The sequence below is a fragment of the Oryctolagus cuniculus genome, chromosome 5, assembly GCF_964237555.1.
Source record: "Oryctolagus cuniculus chromosome 5, mOryCun1.1, whole genome shotgun sequence".
NCBI classification, from domain to species: Eukaryota; Metazoa; Chordata; class Mammalia; order Lagomorpha; family Leporidae; genus Oryctolagus; species Oryctolagus cuniculus.
Window position 1 is genome coordinate 145,213,267 of NC_091436.1, and position 8,205 is coordinate 145,221,471.

The following is an 8,205-nucleotide window of genomic DNA, read 5'->3' on the forward strand; positions in this document are numbered from 1 at the left end:
ACATGGGATGTCAGCATTGCGAGTGGCAGCTTTACTTGCTCTGCCACAATGCCAGCCCAGTGCACTCCTTTAAAGGATGATGGTTCACCTACTTGGACCTTGACAGATCCTTGCCTGCACCAACAGTTGCTAGAAAGCCTTGAAGGAGAGAGGAAAGAAGTAACCTGGAAACCTTTCTCCAGGGAAAGCTGCTTCATGTGAGATGACTTCCGCATGAAGCACTTGCTGATGGATGACTTATTTCCTGGGTCACTGGCTCAGCTTTTCAGATAGCATGGCAGGTATAGCTTTGTCATTTTAAAAAGCATTTCCTAAAGACCTTGCTGAAATTCGGAAATGAGTGGAGGAAATATGGCTCTAAAAATGACTGCTCCCTTTTGAACAAGGAAACCCCACACTGTTGTGGAGGGAGCGTTGCTCTGTAGTGGCAGCAGGCAGAAGTCTTTCCAAAAATAGATTTTAAGGCAGCATTTGTGAGGCTACTGGGAACTCATTGGTTATGTGAATGGTTTTTCAAAAATACTGAAGCAAAGTTCAAGCATCTATTGACCTTAAAATGGCTTTAGCTACATAGCTGTATGTGTATCCTCCACACACTATGAAATCATTATTATAAAAGGTCAAAATATCTTTATATATTTAAAGAAAAGAGAGGGGAGTGACAGCAAATTTTCCTGTTAGAGCTTTTAGTTTAAAACATAATTAAATGCACTATGTGGAATGTTGAATTCTGATTCAAATAAACCAACTCTAAGCAGATATTTTGGAGTCAATCAGAGAAATTTAAAATATGGATCCAATTGGAAATGATAATGAATTACTGTTGATTTTGTGAAATATGATAATAGTATTTGGGTTGTGTAATTAAATGTCATTTTAAAAAGATTTATTTATTGCTTATCTGAAAGGTAGACTTGCAGAGAGGGAAAGGGAGAGGGGGAGGGGGGAGAGAGAGAGAGAGAGAGAGAGAGAGAGAGAGAGAGATCTTCCATCCTCTGTTTCACTCACGAAATGGCCAAAACAGGCTGAAGCCAGGAGCTTTTTCCAGTCTCCTACATGAGTGCAGGGTCCCAAGCACTTGGGCCATCTTTCGCTGCCCTTCCAGGCTTTTTGTTATCAAGGAGCTGGATTGGAAGTGGAGCAGCAGGAACTTGAACCAGTACCCATATGGGATGCCGGCACAGCACCTGCCCTTAAATGTCATTTTTCAAAAGATGTCTGCTGAAGTAGTTAAGGCAAATATGATAACTGGGATTTGCTTTACAGACAGACCTTAGCAGATAAATATGATAGATAATACAAAAGTGGCAAAATGTCAGTTATTGATGTATTGATTGTAATTTGAGGGCTTGTTATCACATTCTCTTGATTTTTAAATGCTTAAAAGCATTTCATAAGATGTTTTGAAAGTAAAAATAAGGGGCCAGCACTGTGGCATAGTTGGTAAAGCTGCTGCCTGCACTGCCAGAATCCTGAATGGGCGCTGGTTCAAGTCCGATTGCTCCATTTTTGATCCAGCTCCCTACTAATGCTCCTGGGAGAGCAGCAGCAGGTGGCCCAAGTTCTTGGGCCCCTATACCCATACAGATGAAGGTCCTGGCTCCTGGCTTCCGCAGATGGAAGATCTCTCTCTCTCTCTCTCTCTCTCTGCCTTAGCCTTGTCCTCTCTGTGGCTCTGACTTTCAAAGAAATAAATCTTTAAAAAGTAAAACACAAATAAAAAAAGTAAAACACAAATAAACGTGTAAAAAAGAGATTTGAATACTACAAATAGGTAATTCCAAAAGACACAGATGTATTTTTAAAATTATTTATTTATTTGTCCATTTTTTGCTTATTTGAAAGTCAGAGGGAGGGGGGAGAGATGAATCTCCCATTTGCTGTTTCAATTTCCAAATGCCTGCCACAGCTGGGACTGGGTCATGCTGAAGCCTGGACCTGGGCTCTCAATTCAGATCTCCCACATGAGTGGTTAGGAATCTAAGTACTTGAGCCATCATCTGCTGCCCCCCAAAAGTATGCATAAACAGGAAGCTAGAATCAGAAGTGGAGTTGGAACTTGTACCCAGGCACATCTTAACTGCTTTGCCAAACACCTGCCCTGAAACAGATGCACTTTGAAAATGAAAATAGTACTCATGAACCTGAAGTAGGTGGTTGATAAGTCTAGTGAAAATTGTTTTCCTGCAAAAGTTGTCAATAATTCATGATCAGATACAAAATGTTGGTATTTAACACATAAGCATGACTATGAGGAAGAGATTAGAGGATTCAAATAATGTAAAATATGTTTCATTTAAATTAATACTCAAATGAACTTTTAGATTAAGAAAATTAAAAAGTCAGAGTTTGTTTCTTAGTATTATGTTGATTATTTGTAACAGAAAAAGTTCTTATCCATGTCAGTAAACTGTGATTCTAGTATCCTTACTGTTGTTTTAAAAAAATATATTTTAAAATTTTTAGATTCTTTATATTAGTGAATAATTCCTACAAATTGGGATTTTTTTTTTTTTTTGACAGGCAGAGTGGACATAGAGAAAGAGAGACATAGAGAAAGGTCTTCCTTTTGCCATTGGTTCACCCTCCAATGGCCGCTGCGGCTGGCACATCGTGCTGATCCGAAGCCAGGAGCCAGGTGCTTCTCCTGGTCTCCCAGGGGGTGCAGGGCCCAAGCACTTGGGCCATCCTCCACTGCACTCCCGGGCCATAGCAGAGAGCTGGCCTGGAAGAGGGGCAACCGGGACAGAATCCGGCGCCCCAACCGGGACTAGAACCTGGTGTGCTGGCGCTGCAAGGTGGAGGATTAGCCTAGTGAGCCGCAGCGCCGGCCACAAATTGGGATTTAAATTTTGTTTTGTTTGTGTCTAACACAGTAACAAGAAAATCTGGTACAGAGCTGTGTGTTATTGCATAGATTGGATGTGTCTTGAGTCACATTGACTCCAAGGAGACAAGGGTGTTGTTGGAGGAAGAATGCTTTCATTTTTTTTTTTTAAAAAAAGCATATATTTATTTATTTGAAAGTCAGAAGTAGAGAGAGAGGAAGAGAGAGACAGACAGAAATCTTCCATCAGCTGGTTCACTCCTCAACTGCCCAAAATTACTGGGGCTGGACCATGCTGAGGCCAGGAGCCTAGAACTCCAACTGGGTCTCCCAGGTGGGTGTAGGGGCCTAGGCCCTTGGGCCATCTTCTGTTTCTTTCCCAGACACATTAGCAGGGAGCTGGATCAGAAGTGGAACAGCCGGGATTCGAACCACAACACCACATGCTTTCTCACGACTGGCTCCACAAGGGCAGTAGGCACTCCTCATAGATTTAATTGCAATGCAGCCTTATTCCGCTGCTGGACTATGGCCACATCTAGAACGCTTTCTTTTGAAAAAAAAAATATTATTTAAAAATTTTTCAAAATAAATTTGAAAAAGTTTAAATCTATTTTTATTTACTTGAAAGAAAGACAAAGAGAGAGATGGAGACAGGCAAATAGAATGTTATTCACTGATTCACTCTCCAAATACCCACACAATAGCTGGGTCTGTGCCAGGCCAAAACCAGGATCCCAGAACTCAATCCGGGTCGGCCGTGTGGGTGGCAGGGACCCAAGTACTTGGGCCATCACTGCTGCCTGCAGGGTGCACAGTAGCAGAGAGCTGGATGGAGAGCAGATATGGGACTTGGGCCCAGGGCCTCCAATCCGGGATGTGAGTAACCCCAGTGACATCTTCACTGCTGCACCTCATGCTCACCCTTCTATTTTATTTTGAAATGAAAAGATGAGTTTATTTTTTTTTGCAAAAAGTCTTTTGAAATGCATGCAGTTTTTTTTAATGAAAGGCAAACATTTATACTGAAGAATGTATACATGGAAGTCTAGAGTTCTTTTCTTCATGCATTACTTTTCTTTTTTCTTTTTTAAAGAAACATTTATTTATTTATTTATTTGAAAGAGTTAGAGAGAGGCAAAGGCAGAGAAAGAGAGAGAGAGAGAGGTCTTCCAGCCTCTGTCACCCCCCAACTGGCCGCAACAGCTGGAGCTGTGCCAATTTGAAGCCAGGAGCCAGGAGCTTCTTCCAGGTCTCTCACGCGGGTGCAGGGGCCCAAGCACTTGGGCAATCTTCTACTGCTTTCCCAGGCCACAGCAGAGAGCTGGATCGGAAGTGGAGTAGCCAGGATTCCAACAGGCACCCATATGGGATGCCGACACTGTAGGCAGCGGCTTTACCTGCTATGCCACAGCACCAGCCCCATGCACTACTTTTCTAATAAGGTTCTGAGGGTCTTTTTAAGACTTTACAAGGGTAGGTGAGTTTTGTTTTTTTTTTTTTGACAGACAGACAGAGTGGACAGTGAGAGAGAGAGAGAGAGACAGAGAGAAAGGTCTTCCTTTTCCATTGGTTCACCCCCCAATGGCCGCTGCGGCCAGCACACTGTGGCCGGTGCACAGTGCTGATCCAAAGCCAGGAGCCAGGTGCTTCTCCTGGTCTCCCATGGGGTACAGGGCCCAAGCACTTGGGCCATCCTCCACTGCACTCCCTGGCCACAGCAGAAAGCTGGCCTGGAAGAGGGGCAACTGGGACAGAATCCGGTGCCCCAACCGGGACTAGAACCTGGTGTGCCGGTGCCACAGGCGGAGGATTAGCCTATTGAGCTATGGTGCCAGCCCAAGGGTGAGCTTTTCTTGACATGGACCATTTACTGTGTGGTGGGCAGTGTTTTCATAGAAACTATGTACACTAAACTAAATATATTCTTATAATTTACAAGAAAATTAAAGCAATTATATACGAACAGAGAAGACAATGTTCAACTTTACTGTAAAGCATTTTATATTTATAAATAATACAATCGTGAGGCTTTTAAGAGTTTAATTACTTGATTTGAATAGAGGGATTGAATAAAATAAAAAATCATCAAGACAGACCTGGCTTTAAGACTTTTGTTTTATTACTTTCATGCCATCTCTAATTAATTGATGGACATAGTGACCACTGGAGAAGCCTGGCTATCCACCAGCACAAATGAAGGAATGATGTTTATTTCCAAGGCAGTATAGGCCCGAGTGGCAGAACCTAGGTTAATATAGAATTTATTTTCGTGCTCAAATGCATCAAATTTGTGTGTGTGTGTCCCACAATAAGAATGTCTGCATCAAATGGCCTCTGCAACAAGTCTAAGTCATCCACGTCTCTCATGGAATAACTTGATGTCCATGGATCCCACCAGTCCTGAACTGTGCAGTAGTTACAGCTTTCTGTTCTGGGTAATTCAGATTCTCATCAGAGTCTCCTCCTATAATATGAATATCACCAACCAGAGTCTTGAGATAGTCATAACTTTCTTTGCTGTGAAGTTCCCAGTGCAGGAGCCAGTATTATGGCATAGTAGGTTAAGCGACCACCTGCAGCGCTGGTATCCCGCATGAGCATTGGTTTGATTCTTGGCTGCTCCACTTCGATCCAGCTCCTTGCTAATGTACCTGGGAAATCAGCAGAAGATGGTCCAAATCAATGGCTTCTAAACCCTCTAAACCCATATGGGAGACCTGCTTCCTGGCTCCTGGCTTAAGCCTCACCTAGTTCTGGCCATTGCAGCCATTTGGTGAGTGAACCAGTGGATGGAAGATTCTCTCTCTCTCTCTGCTTTTCAAATGAATAAAATGAATCCTAAAAAAAGTTTCCAGTGTGAGAACATACTGAATCTTTCCCAGCATGAGGAGTTTTTTGAATTTTGCTGGCAAACTGTTGCACCAGGTGGAATGTGCTGATCTAATACCAGCACCAGCATCCGGTCCCCAGCTCTGCTCAGCCACCACAACCACCACAGCCTTCTTCCTCAGGCTCCTAGTTTTCTTCATACTGTACATGATCCATGAGCTTTTTGAAGTCACCTCCTTCCCTTCATTTTTGACATTTAACTCTTCAATCCTTCCTGAATTTTTGTAGTGTAAAGTATGAGGTAAGAATTCAGATTTTTTTAACTTTTATTTAGTAAATATAAATTTCCAAAGTACAGCTTATGGATTACAATGGCTTTTTCCCACCATAACTTCCCTCCCACCCGCAGCCCTCCCATCTCCTGCCCCCTCTCCCATTCCATTCACATCAAGATTCATTTTCAATTATCTTTATATACGGAAGATCAATTTAGTATATATTAAGACTTCATCAGTTTGCACCCACACAGAACATAAAGTGTAAAATACTGTTTGAGTACTAGTTATAGCATTAATTCACATTGGACAACACTTTAAGGATGGAGATCCTACATGAGGAGTAAGAGCACAGTGACTCCTGTTGTTTACTTAACAAACTGACACTCTTGTTTATGGCGTCAGTAATCTCCATAGGCTCTTGTCATGATTTGCCAAGGCTATGGAATAGATTTTTTTTTCCAGATGTTTACCAGTTGTTCCAACACAATTCATTAAATAATCTTTCTCCTTTTACTTAGAAATGCCATCTTTATTGTGTGGTAAATTTCCATTTGTATTTGAATCTTTTATTTTTAATGTTTTGTATGATTCTACTCATTGGCCTCAACCATGGACTTTGGCTTGTATTTTTATTAGTCTGGTGTTTGTAAAAAATAAATAAGCAGATATGCAAGACTCTGGCATAAACTAAGCCTAACTCCAACCAGAGCAAGGTAGTCAATAGGTGAATTGTTCTTTGGGGGAAATATTGTAAAATCATACATCTGCTAAAATCCAGCTGTCTTCATTTGTCGAAGCTAAAGTCCAAATCATTACTATTGTCAGCCTTAATGTTTCTTGGCTTTTCTCTAGAAAAACAGCTATCTGGGATCAGTTTTGGTTGCTTTTGTGGGTCGAATTGTCATGTTGGTTGACCATGATCACATTTAGAGTAACTGTTCCTTCCATTTCTCTGTCACCTTCTTAGTTGCCCCCTAAGCAGGGTTCTGGCTTTGCTTTTGTTATGCATCCACACCTACATATACTCAATTTATATCCTAACCATAAACAGCCGTCTTCTTAGTGGTAATGGCATTTTGATTTGCAGGCAGATTTGAGAGCCACAAGACTAGGTCTCTTCAGTCTCCAACTTTGGGGAATGTAATTGACCAGGGACTCCAGCCTCTATATTGTGAAATCTATGGAAGGTTTGTGCAAAGGTGATATCTTCCAAGGGTTACTGTTCCCACCTGATGACCAAAAACAGGCCTGTTCTGGAAGACAGGGAATGCCCCCTTAGAGCTGTCTTTGGCTTCTGGACTACCCAATGGTCTTGCTGAGCTTACTTTGTCTATCCATGTATTTACTTATTTTATGTGAAAGGCAGAGAGACAGAGAGAGATCTTCCATCCGCTGGTTCACTCCAATGCCCCCAGTAGTCAAGACTGGGCCAAGCTGAAGCCAGGAGCCAGGAAATCAATGTTGATCTCCCACATCAAGGGCAGGTTTCCAACCTGCTGCCTGCCGAGTTTGTACTGGCAGGAAGCTGGAATGGAGAGGGAAGAAGCTGAGACTTGAACCCAGGCACTCTGACATGGGACGCAGGCATCCCAAGCAGCAACTTGACCTCTGCGCCAGACACAGGTCGGTGAGCCTGTTTTTGACTCCAGGGTTGTTGGGGCACCTCTGCCCATTCTGTCACCCCCTGCCTTTGACTGAGGGTCAGATTTGTGTGGTTGGCTGATGGTCCTCCCAGTCACCTGATGTCCCCATTTTTTCCCATATAGACATTTTTTTTGACAGGCAGAGTGGACAGTGAGAGAGAGAGAGACAGAGAGAAAGGTCTTCCTTTTGCCGTTGGTTCACCCTCCAATGGCCGCCACGGCCGGCGCGCTGCGGCCAGCGCACCGCACTAATCCGAAGGCAGGAACAAGGTGCTTCTCCTGGTCTCCCATTCGGGTGCAGGGCCCAAGCACTTGGGCCATCCTCCACTGCACTCCCGGGCCACAGCAGAGAGCTGGCCTGGAAGAGGGGCAACCGGGACACCCTGACCGGGACTAGAACCTGGTGTGTCAGCGCCGCAAGGTGGAGGATTAGCCTATTGAGCTGCGGCACCGGCCTAGACATTTCAACTAATAAAATCCTTACATACTTAATACAGATTTGACATGTAGCTCATGGAGGACCTGGACTAACCCAAGGCTTCCGTTTTACAGCCGTTAAGTGCATTTGTTGGTAGTTCCCCTCCAAATCCATCATCACAGCAGTTGCATGCTGTATCCTAGGATC

The 8,205-nt window shown here is 43.3% G+C and overlaps 1 pseudogene; it reads right to left on the reverse strand.

Moving 5' to 3' along the window:
- Window positions 1-4,864: 4,864 nt before the first annotated feature.
- Window positions 4,865-5,795, reverse strand: LOC100343350 (vacuolar protein sorting-associated protein 29-like; annotated as a pseudogene).
- Between the last annotated feature and the right edge of the window lie 2,410 nt (window positions 5,796-8,205).